The sequence below is a fragment of the Rhineura floridana genome, chromosome 9, assembly GCF_030035675.1.
Source record: "Rhineura floridana isolate rRhiFlo1 chromosome 9, rRhiFlo1.hap2, whole genome shotgun sequence".
NCBI classification, from domain to species: domain Eukaryota; kingdom Metazoa; phylum Chordata; class Lepidosauria; order Squamata; family Rhineuridae; genus Rhineura; species Rhineura floridana.
The window spans coordinates 83,320,805-83,334,695 of NC_084488.1; the positions used below are offsets into that span (position 1 = coordinate 83,320,805).

A 13,891-nucleotide genomic window follows, 5' to 3' on the forward strand; every position below is an offset into this window, starting at 1 on the left:
TTTTGATTGCTGTGAGAGTAGCATCCCATGAAACAGGAAGCCTGAGTAATTAATTTTCTCAGATTTCGTTATATTGTTTGTATGTCACAGGATGTCTGATGACTTTTAATGTTTATACAAAGGATATTAGATACCCTGGAAAACTACATTTCCCAGGGTCCCTGGGGACTAGGAAGTTGCCATAGCAGTAGAAGGTGCCAGGAAAATAAGGAAGCCTCTACCCTGTCACTTTTATTGCTTTTGCCACTACCACCTGGCCTGATAAGTGTAAACGGAGTAGCAGGAATTAGGGGGATTCTGGGTGATGCTCAAGGCTTATGGAGGTTGGGGGAAAGTGCTTGGACCTTCTTGACTCTCCTGATGATTAGATACCACATGTAAACAAGTGGCTAGAAACTGTGGATACTTGTGGGAATGGTTTGAGATGCATAAACAGCACAGAACATCAGGAATTTTACTAGATACTTATTTCCTGGCTACTTCCCCAAGCAGTTTTCAACATGCAGTAAAGTTAAGAACATATAATGTCAGATGTGAGTACATGAATGAATGAACCTGGGAGAGTGGTTTCAGTACAGCCCAAGCAGCACATCAGACATTTTCATTTTAATCTACTGTTTTTGGAAAGTTAAGAGACACACACACAGAGAATAGAATATGGTTTGAAGTTGGTTTGAAGTTGGAATATGACTGCTTGAAATGTCTGCTTGACCAGAGATTATGACAATGAGACAAAAGAAATGTGCATACATTATGGGAAAGAGAACCTCTCTCAAACCACTGTCAATCTCCTTAACCCCATTGTCTGTCACCATATTATTTATACACACTGTTGGGCATGAGCTGGAAGCTGTTACTTCTTAATCTAAAATATACATCTTAAATTATATTGACATGCAATAGCCATTTCCATCTTGATACCCACCCTAAGCATACAAGTATAACCTTCCTCCCTTTGTGGAACAAACTCTGCAGCAGCATCCAGTTATCATATGTGGCTAACACTGGGTGTATGTCAGTCTTAGACCATAATTTGATTTCTCTTCTGCATTCTCTGTAACATTAGCAATACTCCCACCATGGCACAAGGAGTGTAAAACAGCTGGAGCACACTTTTTATACTTAAAGAAGAACCTATAACACACATTAGATTCCTCCCTGGAGTCTCCAATTAAAAGGATCCGGTACCTTAACAGGTGATAGAAAAATCCTTAGAGAGCTGCAGCCCTCCTTCGACAATCTTGGGCAAAGCTGCCTTGTTTGCTTTTTATGTGCTGCCTTGGTTGTGGCTGTGGGCTCACCTGCCTGTGTGTGGCTTCAGGGCTAATGCCACTGAAGCAGATTAAGCCCTGGCACCAAAACGAATAAAGTATATCACGCCGAGGTAAAACAAATTCCCTCCACTGTTTGCAGCTTGAGACCAGCTCTGCCTGCCGGCTGTCCCCGAGTGAGGGCAAGCCCGCCTAGGAGCGCGCGAGAGGGGTGGGCTGCCCGCCGCTCCCTTCGGGACAATTGACAAGATTTGGCGAGGGGAGGTGAGCCGAGGCGGCAGCGGCAGCAGTGTGATAGGCTTTTGCCTGGTGTTGCCCAGGCGCCTGGTTGGTGTTCGGTGGCCCCGCGCGCGCTGCGTGTGCGCGCGACAGCTTGTGTGGCAGCAGAAGGGTCAGGGAAGGAAAGTAGCGGGCGGGGTGTATGTGTGTGTGAGGGGGGGAGCGGCTCTTCTAGGCTGCACTCAAGTGACATTCAGCGCGGAGAACACACTGCAAACTCAACCAGCCGGGCAGGGAGCGAGCGAGCGAGCTGCGCACAGACGCCATCCCCCTCAACTCCCTGGCGCTTGGGTGTTTTTTTTTTAATTACATTACATTATATTAAAAAGCCTCACAGCCCGGAGCAACTGTGGGAGCAGTCCGAGCCATCTCCTCTTTCTGCCAGCCTTATCCAATTTTGCCTCTCCCCACCCCAGACAGCTCCTCTCCTTCTCAGAAGGGTCTCCTGAAGAATGGGAACGACCTGCCGGGGCTTTGCCTGCCATTCTTCTTCTTGCTAAAGAAGAAAGGGAGCAAACGAACTAGTCCCTCACAGGACGGTGGTGCCAACGCCGCCGAAAGCGACTTGCGGGCCTTGGGGACTGCGACTTCGAGGGAAGTTTCCATCCCTTTGCCCTGCTCTCCTGGGCAACGAGGAGACCCAGGCGGGCTCGGTTCTCCTCAGAGACAGTCTCGTCCCGAGCTCTCCCTCTCCTCAACCCCCACCCGTATCTACGCTTTGGACGCGCGCGAGGAACTCGGGGCAAAGTCGGCGCGGGCCAATCAAGGCCGGCCGTTCAGGTAAGCGGAACACCCGACGGGAAAGAGATAGTTTGCGCGCGACTTGCAGCGAGGGGCAGCTGCCAGTCCCGGAACGGCAGGGCACGAGACAGAGCACCATGGAGGAGCGTTCGGCTGCGCTGGGTTCCCTTCTCTCGCTAGGCTGAGGCGCTCCGATGGGAGGAGGAGGAGGACCAGCAGCAGCACCCCACAGGGGAGCGGAGCAGGTTTGGGTCGTGGCGGGCCGGGGACACTCAAAGAGGGGAGAGGAGGAAGTTGGGGCCGCGCGTGCCTCCAGCGGCTGCCGGCCCGTACCATCCCAGCGGTGTGCCGCCCCGGGATCTTTCGCAAGAAGCTGCGCGCGCAAGCCCAGATTTGCGATCCAGCGTCGTCTGCAAAAGGTCCTGGGACTGCACAGGCTGACTCTTGGAAACTGTCCGCGTCTTCCCTCTGGGATGCTTATGCAATCGGTCCGTCCAGCTACCTGGGTCTAAAAGTTCCAGGCTGAACATCAGTTCCGGAAGTCTGGCGAGGTGTGTGTGAGGAATCTCGAATCTGCTTTACTGACTGATGTCGGATCAGTTAAAGCGGATTAGTTACCTCTCAGTACCTTTTAACTCCCGTTCTCGGATTTAAACTCCCCCTCCCGCCCCACACACCGTTTCAGCGCATGCTAAGGGCTGCATCGAAGGCTCTGATTCAAGTTAATGCCTGTTAAGATAGGTATCGAGAGCACTCCTTATTCTGGATAGATTTTATTTATTATCTGATTTATATCCCGCCCTTCCAGCAGGAGCCCAGGGCGGCAAGGTGTATAAAGGTGTGATATTATAATTGACAAGGTGTATAAAGATGTGATATTATATGCTGGGTCAGGATTAAAGTTGGCAAAGTTTGTTCGCTCTCCCCACAGAATCTGGGAGAAGCTCGGCCACGGCCTTTAACATCTGGAAGTTTTGCCCCGTTTTTTTTGTTTTCTAAGCGCGGGGTGGCACCCCAGTTGTTTTTCTGGACCCGTTTCTTTCTCTGGCCTCGCCCCCTCCCCTTAGTCATTTCATGAGCCAAATCTGCCTGCCCGACAGCTTCGTCCTGGGTCTGATCTTCCCATTATCCTCTTGACTTTGGACGGGTATTACCTTCCTAACGGGATGTTTCTACTGGAGGGGAAAGAGAGGGATCAACCAGAGTTCAACTTCTTCAGCGTCCGGGGTGAGGGAGCGGCGTCATTGAGGCGCAACTTCACCGACTTGCCCACAAGGTTTCCTTTCGCCCCCGTCGCTCCAAAGCTGCCCTGTCGCTTCCCATGCCATTCCGGATTCTTGATGCACCATATGAGGGGCTGAGCAAGGCTCCATTTGCCAGCGGATCCGCATTAGGAGAAGGTAACCACCCCTCAGGAGTTTCCAGGATGATTCTTTCAAGTCCTGCTTGTGTGCGGCTTGACAGTTAGATGTTTAGGTTGGTTCCTCCTCTCTCTCTGTTCCCCCATCCAAATGAGAGACTCTCTCATTGCTCCCAGGAAGGAACATTAGGTAGTCTTCATGCACCAGCGCCCTCAAACCTCTCCATGTGATGGCTTGGTGGTCTTCTGGAGAATGGTGATTGGAGGAGAGGCCGAGAAAGAAGGAAAAGGAAGAAGAATGGAAATCGACCAGAGGCTCCCTACTATTTTAAAATAGCTTTTCTTCCTCTTCCTTCTTCTTACAGTTTGTGACCCTGTAGTCTCCTTCAAAGTTTTCCTGCAGCCTAACCACATGAAGGATATGGGATTCTGCCACTTGTCTCCACCCACATCACCACCAGTTTGACCAAAGCAAAACTCAAGCAAGTTCCTTCATGCTGAAGTTTAAACTATTGTTTAAATCTTACCAGAATGTTTGCAGGGGCTTAAGTATCTGAATTCTTTGCTTCTTTTCTGAGTTTCATTGACTATTGGGGTTAGATATTAGATTCAGTTTTAGTTTGTGTGTGTGTGTGTTTAAAAATTGATAGATTTTTATATAAGGGCCAGGAAAGGGGAAAATGGATTTTCTTCTTTTAAAACTGCTTATGATTAATGTTATATATTATTTTGCTATAGAAAGTTCCTTTTTAACTTTCCTTAAGTCTCTTACACTAGTAATATATATTTTTAACAAAATATTATTGAGAAATAAATGTGCTTTTACAGATTTTTGTTTTGTTTTGTTTTCATTGCCTCACCTTTTGGAAAATTCATTGGATTAGCCTGGCAATGGGGTCTGACAGTTGTCCTGTTTTAATTCACAGAAATTAAAGCAAAGGGTCAAGAAAGATATTACTAGATGGAATGAATATGAAATATGTGTGGCTTGCATTACACATATATGTCAACAGAGTTGAAACTGTGACTATAAAGTATCTCTTAATCACTTGCAGATACAGCTTTTTATCTCACAAAGAGTATATAATTGAAGAGTGTCCCTGCTCTTAAAAAAAGCCCTCACCACAAGTTTATTTGTTCTGGACCTATTTAACACTGGTGTGGGAAAGTATCATGCCTTCCTCAAGCTGGTTAGCTTATTGTTATAGATAAATGCAATATCCTTTCCAGTGCCACAGAGAGAGAATGCAGCCTTTGAAACAACCACAGTGGGTCACTCTAGAAAAAGGAAGTTGAATACTGAGTCTAGGGACTAGATTATTCTGGTTTTGGATCTCCACCTCCTTACTATGCCACAAAAATATTTAACAAAAAGTAAAGTAAATATGTGCATGTGGCAATTCCCAGTATGAGACGGTCATCTGAAATTATCCTACAAAATCACAGCTTTCATATGACTTGTTTATTGTGCTCTGTCAGGATGCTCTGAGAGAAGGCAGGAAAGCCAAATATGGAATAACTTCTGCTCAGAAACTTATTTATTTGTTTGAGCCAGTCCCAGACAAAGGAGTTGTGATATTAATTTGGGATCTCCCTCAGGGATCCGATTCACTGCTGCATACAACCAACTCTGTACCAACGGATTTAAAATCTAATGAAATTAATTTCTCTTGAGCTGCTTCAGATTTTCAGTAATGTCACTTGTTAGGGAACCTGCAGTAAAAATTTCCAGTAGCAAGCTGATGGTATCAGATTTTTATCTGATACATATATTTTTCTTATACATCTTATATTGGGCTTTTTGTTTGATTTTTGCTCTACATAAAATAACTTTATGGTGATAAGCTTTGTGACAGTGGTGCGTGCTGTCACACAAAATATAAAACACATAGGATAATTGTTAGACTGTTTATGACTGTATCTGATGTAACGGTTTACAACCACATAATAGCTTTTGGAATGCGTAGTGCAGAGGCATTTCAACATCTAGCGGAATATGTAATGCTCACAACTTTCTCAAAGATATTCATGTCACATGGATCTATCAGGGATCCTGCATCCAGTTCACACACTCACTTATGATTATTGTTTTCATTGTTTACATCTATACTTTCCGCTCATTTCCATAGGAATCACCCTCAACTTTATCCTATGATAGTCTTTTAAACTGCACCATTTATAGTTTCTACCAGCCTTGGCTTATACTGGGAGAAACCGTAGGTCCTTGTGTATATATGTATACAGATAAATAGCAATGACTAATCATTGATTGTACCAGACACTTCTTATATAAGGAAGTATTATTCTGAACCAATGTGTCCAGTGTAAGAGGAATGCAGTTTTTAGAATGAAAAATGGCAGGATGGAGATAACTTGCTGGGACTAACTTGTCTTCCTTGGTCTACTTAAGACAGATGTGAACACAAATATACATGTTAGAAAATTGGAATTGTCTAGATTTTTTGTGATTGTAAATCAAATAACACTGTTAAATATTGGCACGATTGCTATTCTTTTCTGCTTTGTGGTTTGATTTCAAAATTATTAGAAACTTAAAAGAGATTATTCTATCTATATGTTCTGTTGCTTTTTTAAAAAGTGAGGTGTACCAATTTTTCCTTAGTTGCAACATTCTGATATTTCAGAAGAAAACTATTTCTTACCTTGAACAAACTCCAAAATATATATGAGAAAATATTTGGCATCTATAAATATGTCAGCTTTCTGTGAAGAACATGATGGTTGCAGTGTTTTCATCATCCATATGGGGTAAAAATACACTTAGTAAAGCATGCAATATAATAAAACATTTTTCTAATTTGAGGGTTTGAATTTGTCACATGTATGTTAGGCAGATGGATGACATTATGCTTTTTTAACTAGAGCTTTATGGCAGCACAGAAGTAGCATTTAATGCTGTAGGTGCTATGTTACAGATGCTCTATGGATACACATGCAACATGATGTTGTATGAAGTGTCCCCTTTGGTATATCTTGAATCTCTCAGAAATTATATATAACACAACTGTGTCCTCCCAACTCTAGTCCCTACTTGTCTGAGACACAGTTCTTAAAGTTGGTGTACTGTAACCTTGCTTCAGTTGCACACCAGATTATTCACACATTTATTATTTAGGCAGCCATCTTTTAACCCTGTTACAGCTAATTCTGTATACATGCTTTATAAATGAAACCCAACATGCAACAAACAAGCTTGTTAAGTATTTCTGCCCTATGAGCTTCAGGGCTTGTTTGCCCTGGTGCTTTATGCTCTGTATTACTTTTGATTTTATGAGGGTTTGATGTGAAGGTATAGTGGCTACTCCTGGGTTATTGGCTATTGCTTATGGATCCCATCCAGTCCTTGGCATCTTTGGGTGGGACTCTGAAGGACTCTTATCTGAGGCTGTGTACACACTAGGGACAGAACGATCTATCAAATTCGGTTCTCGCAGTTTCTCATTTTTTCCAATCATAAATTCAGTTCTCCACATTTCTGCAACAATTTACAGGTTGTTTTTTTAAAATCCTCATGAAAATTCTCCATCCTCTTAGCAATAATTTGTCCTCTCACAAACATTTTTGTAGGCAGTTTTGACTAATGTACACATTTTTGCAAACAATTTCTCATAATATAATACATTTTTGTATGTTATTTTCACTTACATTGATTTTTATGCACACTTTCCCCTAACATGTGCATTTTTGTAAACATTGTTGGTGAACTGCATTGCAAAACTCAAATAAGTGCAGATTTTGAAGGATGTCTGTGTTTCAGTTCTCATGTTGTTTCAGAAAGAGCAAATCTGATATATTCTGCTTGTAAAGTGAACTGAATAAAATTTCTCGCCCAACCCTGGCATACACTCTAATTTACTCTGCATCCAGTATGCTGGTTTGAGAAACAGCATACACATGACGTTAGCCACAATCCATATTTATCTTGTTTCTTATGAAATGCTGCTTTTTGATACATTTTCCCCCAAAACACCTTTGATCTAAATTGAGAAAAAGAACAACCCAGCTGTGTTTTAAGCCAGTAATATGTACACAGCGTGAAACTCTGAGGAGCTGCTGACATTCAGTATAACAAGTACTGAGGTGGATGGACCAGTGGGCTGATCAAATACGAGGCAACTTACTATGTTCTTATGTGTTAGAAAATGTCCCAGATTGAAGATGGGTTAAATTATGCCACTTAAATTTACAGAAAAACCAAAATGTATGCCAACAAAAATATGGCTTTTAATCTAGGACATGGCTGTTATGTCTGTTATATGACAGTGAACTTGTGCCATCTCTTGACCTTCCTTGCGACTGAACTTTTCACATATTCTCCAGATATGCTTTTCTCTTGCTTGTTCATTATATAGACATGCACTTGGACAAATATATGATCTAGAATCTAATGCAGTTTTTTGAACACTGTTTTGAACACTACTGTGATTGTGCAAATGAACAACTTTCAAGAGTTGTTGTTTAAATAACAGCCAAAAACAATGGTATATTAGCAGACCCTGCTTGCATATTCCAAGGTGCAGAACTGCAACTTTGATATTAACCAATGAGGCAATTTAGATCAGAAGTGCAAAACTTCTGTGGGCCTGGGGACACATTTGGAAATCTAAGAAACTGTGATGGGTACCACAAAGTACCCATTTCACAGAAGAAAAACTGGTGATGCCCAGAACCGCTCCCCAAACAAAAAAGGCAAAAGCAAAACAACTTCACACATTCCAAAATAAATAAAGCACAGACAAAAAAAGCAGGCAACCTCATATTTTTTAAATAAAAAAATGCTACAGGCGGGGAACTTTAGTGCGTGTTGCGGGGCATGTCTGATGTGCCCATGGATGCCACACTGGGGACTCATAGTCTAAAGGCTAATGTATCAATCCTAAGCTTTATCACAGGTATACTTGCCCACCAAGCCAATTGCAGTAGGCATAGTATCATTAGCCTCACACTGTAATTATTGGTGCAGACAGATGTAGGATTGAGCTATTGATACCTAAAACACTTGGAAATTAAGCGTCTCCTATTAATTCTAGAAGCAATTTCATTGTTTTGAAGAGTATGTGTCTTTTGTAATTTATCTTTTAATTATTTTTTAATTATTACATTTTATTTCCCACCTTTCTTTCATCACAGAACCCAAGGCAGCATACATATGGTTTCCAGGTGGTTTCTCATCCAGGCACTGACCAGACCCAGGCCTGCTTAGCTTCAGCAAAATGACCATACCCTGGGCTGATTGTGTGCCACTTTGATAGCTTCTTTCTGTGAAGCAGTTTATAAATCTGGAAAATAAAGAAATAGTAACCAGATGTTTGGATTTAAGCTATTGTAAATCTTGTTGATTCTGAATAGGATTGAAATGGGTTAAATCTTAGTGCTTTGAGTCACTTGTACCATGGCCATCACTTACTGCAAGCATGTTCCTGGATGCTTTTCTCCAGTCCTGAATGTGCACATGGGTACATTCAGCGTATAATTTCTGTGATGATAATATCTACAAAAATTCTGCCACAATGCTGATAAGTATATCTGTGTATACTACTGGTGTGCACATTCTGTTTCTCCATATGATGGCATATCTGGAGACTACTGAGCATTTTCTGTGGAGAAAAGTGGCCAGAAAAGTGCAGTGTTTAGTCTGTCGTTTTAAATGCCAGCATGGTATACTGTATATCTCAATATTTGATACTGGTAACTTGGCATTGCAAGTTGATTTTTAGCGCATAATAAATTTTTGTTGAGGCTGTAATTGAAAATCAGGGTGAGATTTTTTTAAAAACCTTCAACACAGAGGAGGTAACTCTATAGTACAATCATGGTAACATGAACAAGAGAACCTGGCACACGCTTTTTTAAAGAAGAGAAACACTTTACCTGTGGCATATCCTTTCCACATTTCCCCACCAAACAAGCCTGACTTGAACTCCATGGGAGAAAATGCTATTTGGGGTAGGCGGGCTATTTGAATCTGAAAAATGGCAGGCAGGGCAAGGGTTAAGCACCTTCACCCATACTGTTTATCTGTTCTAAATGTCACTCTGCCAAAGCTGAACTTCTTTTTTAAAATATTTGTTCTGGCACTTTTGTACATGTTGGTGTGTTAAAGTATAGTTAGTTCAACATACTACCAAATCATATTTTTGAATAATATGGAAAAATGTGGATATATTTTAGCTGCCCTGTTTTGAAAGTCTATTGTGTTTTGTAGCTCCTCCTATCCCACAGCTGAAACTATGGCTTAGTCTGGCAAATTAGATTGTGAAAAATTAAAATATGTAGTTGTCTAGTATTAAAAGAAATTACAAATAGTGTAGAGTAACAGAAGAGTAGAGTCCTCTCATGTCTGGAAATACAAATTCATTCATTTCAAAGGAGCAAATTTACATGTGAGTGTGGATTTACTTATTTGTTAGGCAAATTTGAAGGCACTTTGGGAACCTTTCATAGACTGAAGCAAATCTCCAGATCTAAGTTTCGGGTATAGATCATGTTTTAAAAAATATAATCTGAAGTGTTGCTACATTGCTTATGGCTACAAGTTTAATAACCTTGATCCTTGTAAAATGCACGGAGACCCTGGACACAGAAGCTTCTTGAATGTGAAAGGTGCTGGAGCGTTTACCCTTGACTTACATTTTTGAAAGCTCAAATCTTGCTCTGTTCCCCCTCTCCTTTTTTGAAAATGTGTCAAATATGTTCTGAGAAATAGCGAATAAACACATAGTCAGAAATCTTATTTTGTAAAAGGATACACTTTACGGTGATGTAAAAGACAAACTTTTAGGCTTTGCCTGCCAATTAAAAAAATTGCTAGAAAAACAAGCCAAAAATCTAACGTAAGTTTTCGATGAAGGAAACCCAGGGCTATGTTTCACTCTTGTGGTGCCTTTATGCAATGAAGCGACAGCTTTAACCACAGAACATCTGGGTCCTAGCTTCTGTTACAGTAGAGCTTTTTAGGGGAAAACATGCCTTGTTTGACTGGGCATTCGTTTAAAGCCATTAAATTTTGCATTAGTATTTAAAGCATAAAAAAGCTTTCCGTCACCCTTTTTCAAGGGGCTATTTTCAGTCTTCTCTGTGAATCTTGTCACTTTGGTGAAAGCTGAATTTAATTTGGTTACTAAGCATGTATTTATTATGCCATTCCTGTGAACTTACTAATTAATCTATTCATTGAAAAATATATATTTAGCAGTCCACACTCTTTTTTGGGGTAGATTTTGATGTGTTTTTTTTTAACACCAAAGGCAATATAATAGAAACACTATGCTGTAACTTAGCTAATACACAAAAAACGGTGTTGCCATGAAGCTACTTTGGGCTGCCTTTTGAAAAACATTTTCTTGTATTTGTTTTGTCTGGTATCTTTCATGCCATTGCAGATACAATGGACTAGGATATATAGAAAAGTAGAAATAATTTATATTTTTATATACTATATATTATAAGAGTTAAAGTGTGTTCTAGAGGAGTATCATCTTCATTACCAGATTTTCTACAAAAATGATAAGGATTTGGGTGTACTTTGTAATGTAGTCTATCATATTGCGCTTAAAGTAACACCAATCTCATACACAATATTGTGTGCCATTGAGGTCTAAGGTCTGATAAAGCTCTGCATTTCAGTATCCCTTTGGTTTGCCTTTTGTTAAGAAGAAATAAAAGGGAGCAGGTTGGAGCCAGGCATAGGCTGCAGTTCAAACCCCATTTACCTGATATTAAGCCCCATTAAATTCAATAGGGCTTACCTGGGTAGACATGTTTATAAATGTGCTGTTAGTCAGGTAGTAAACCCATTGAAATCAGTGGAACTAAAGTTAGTCATAATTAACAATTCCCACAGATTTTAATGGTTCTTTTCTAAGTATGACTGAGTCTGAATCAACCCCAATGTTTCTTACACTTACCAAGAGTAGAGTAAGTGAGAACATTTTCCATAGAAAATGCCTTCTAGCAGGCTGCTATTTTCTCTCACAGATGCTGTTTGCAATAAATAACATATTGTGGGACAAAAGGCAGCCAGGAAGGAGTGATCTTCAGCAAAAAATAAAAATTTGCGGAGCTATAATCTGGATCAGGGTCATATTCCAGCCCAGGCCCCGAGGCTGCTTTTCCCCAAAAATAAGATTAAGCATGCTTATTTAAACATGGGACTAATGTTATGTGTAGTTTGGCTCTCATACAAGTGACTGCCTAGAAAGTAAAATAGTTGGGTGTGCTTACTTTCATCTATAGTGAATTCTAAATTCTAGTTCATCTAAAGTGAATTCTGAATCAAATTGGGAGGCTTCTCAGTTCAGGTCAAACATTTTGTAAAATATTTAAGATATGCAAAATGAATTTTTGACAACATTTATTAGGTTATTTCTCTATTTGTAATATTTATATCAAAAAAACAATTTGGATGAGAAATGTATCAAATGTGGAATGCAATCTTAATGCAAAAGCAAATATGCAAGGGCTACATGGCACTGTAGGGTGGAGGGTAGCTACCCTCTAACACACTGCAGTTAATTTCACAGGGTCTGGGACCACCTGAATTTCCAAAAAATTCTGCCCGACTGCCATGAAGTCCTTGTTGTAACTGTCATGTGTAGTTTGGCCCTATGAGCACACCTTTGGGCACACATATGGGAGAAAGCTACAGTGAACATATTTCTGAGTTAACAATCATAAAATTAAGCTAAATGTGAGTTAAGGATTGCAATTGTAAGTGAAAAATACACCTTGTACATATCTAGAGAACAATTAACAGGGGCTTAGCTCAGTGATAGGGCATCTAGGTCCCAGGTTCAATCTCTGCTGTTTCAAGAGAATCATGTCTGAAATCTGGAGAGCCTCTGCCAGTCAGTGTAGACAGTACTGAGCTAGATGGGCCAATGGTCTGACTCAGTAGAAAGCAGCTTCCTATGTTCCTTTTGTCTTGATGAAGTGAAAGGAATGCTTTTACCTCTCACCAGTAGATTTTTGTTTTTGACTCGTAGAGAGTATCTTGATCTTAATATCTTTTGTGACAAAAATGTTTTGTATGCACAGATTTATTTAATGAGTTCTAAACTGCTAGTTTCTGGTAGTAGGCAAGAATCAAACTCAGCTATGGGATACTAGGAAGTAATATGAAATAAGAGGAGAAAATTAATTATTTTAGAAAACCGCAGTGGGGTATCACGGCAGGGACAAGTATTTACTTTTAAAATTGGTGAAGAGACTAGGGGAGGAAATCAAAACTCAAGAATGAGGATGATTTGCAGCTGGAGAAAGTCAGATGTTGTACCTGTACAAAAGGAGATCATGAAGAAAACTTAAAATCTACAGTTTAATCACTTAATGTTTTTAACTTCAGAGTTATTATGACTAAAAGGTTAAAGAATCGTAATGAATTGGCTTATGTGGCAATGAGCATTCAATATTGTACATGACAACTCTGAATATATTTTTGTAGGTAACCCATTGTGATCTGCAAGCTAATATATTTGCTCTGCAGTGGTGTACCCCCATTTAATTCAGCTAATGATATGGCATGCACAGTAATACAATGATAATAAAAGTGTAGAAAAAATTACGTAATGCACTCAAGTAGTTACCAAAACATTATCGATGTGTAGTTTAATTCTTCTACAATTTGTTGGAGCTTCTGACTTGTCAATGAGCAGGCAATCTCTCTCTAAGTTTCAGATAAAATTTAAACATATTTTTCAGGGCCAATTTATGTTTAATACAGAATAATGTATACCTCATTGATGAGGCCACATTATTCATTGCTATCCATCACTGAATTCCACAGGAATCTAGATATTTCTGTTTCACTTCAGGTCTTCTCAAAGGAGGAGGCAGATGACTTTTTTACTTGTGTTGTTCAACTTCCTTCATAAATGCCACTCAGCACAAACTACATGTGCATAAAGTATGTACTTGTGCAGGAAGAGCAGTGCTCTTATTCATCATAATGACAAGTGCGGTTGAGATTATTACTGACGTTGTAGCCAAAGTAGGGCACAGAATGGAACAGTTGTGTTTGGCAATCAAAGGCAAGCCTTTAGTTTCTGTTGCATAAAAATGACAGGGCCTTTTTGGATGATGACAAGTTTGTACAGGAGCTGTATACTGGGGGAATCCAGAATTAAGTTACTGGAAAAATGCATTTGCCCCCACAAGCTATTGCATGTGGGATCCTCGATGGCAATCCTGGATGGTGATCAAGGTTAGGTACTTACTGGAT

General features: G+C 40.4%; 1 protein-coding gene across 3 annotated transcripts in view; it reads left to right on the plus strand.

Moving 5' to 3' along the window:
• Positions 1 to 1,771: 1,771 nt before the first annotated feature.
• The window catches only part of NDNF (neuron derived neurotrophic factor), a 43,412-nt gene continuing 31,292 nt past the window's right edge, over positions 1,772 to 13,891 (plus strand). The window contains exon 1 of one of the 3 annotated variants that reach the window (XM_061584338.1): positions 1,772 to 2,330. The gene's annotated coding sequence lies outside the window, so the exon portion shown is untranslated. Of the gene's footprint in view, positions 2,331 to 2,791; positions 2,843 to 3,502; positions 3,692 to 13,891 lie in introns of those variants that run through there. The other 2 variants (XM_061584340.1, XM_061584339.1) reach the window with 2 other exon arrangements.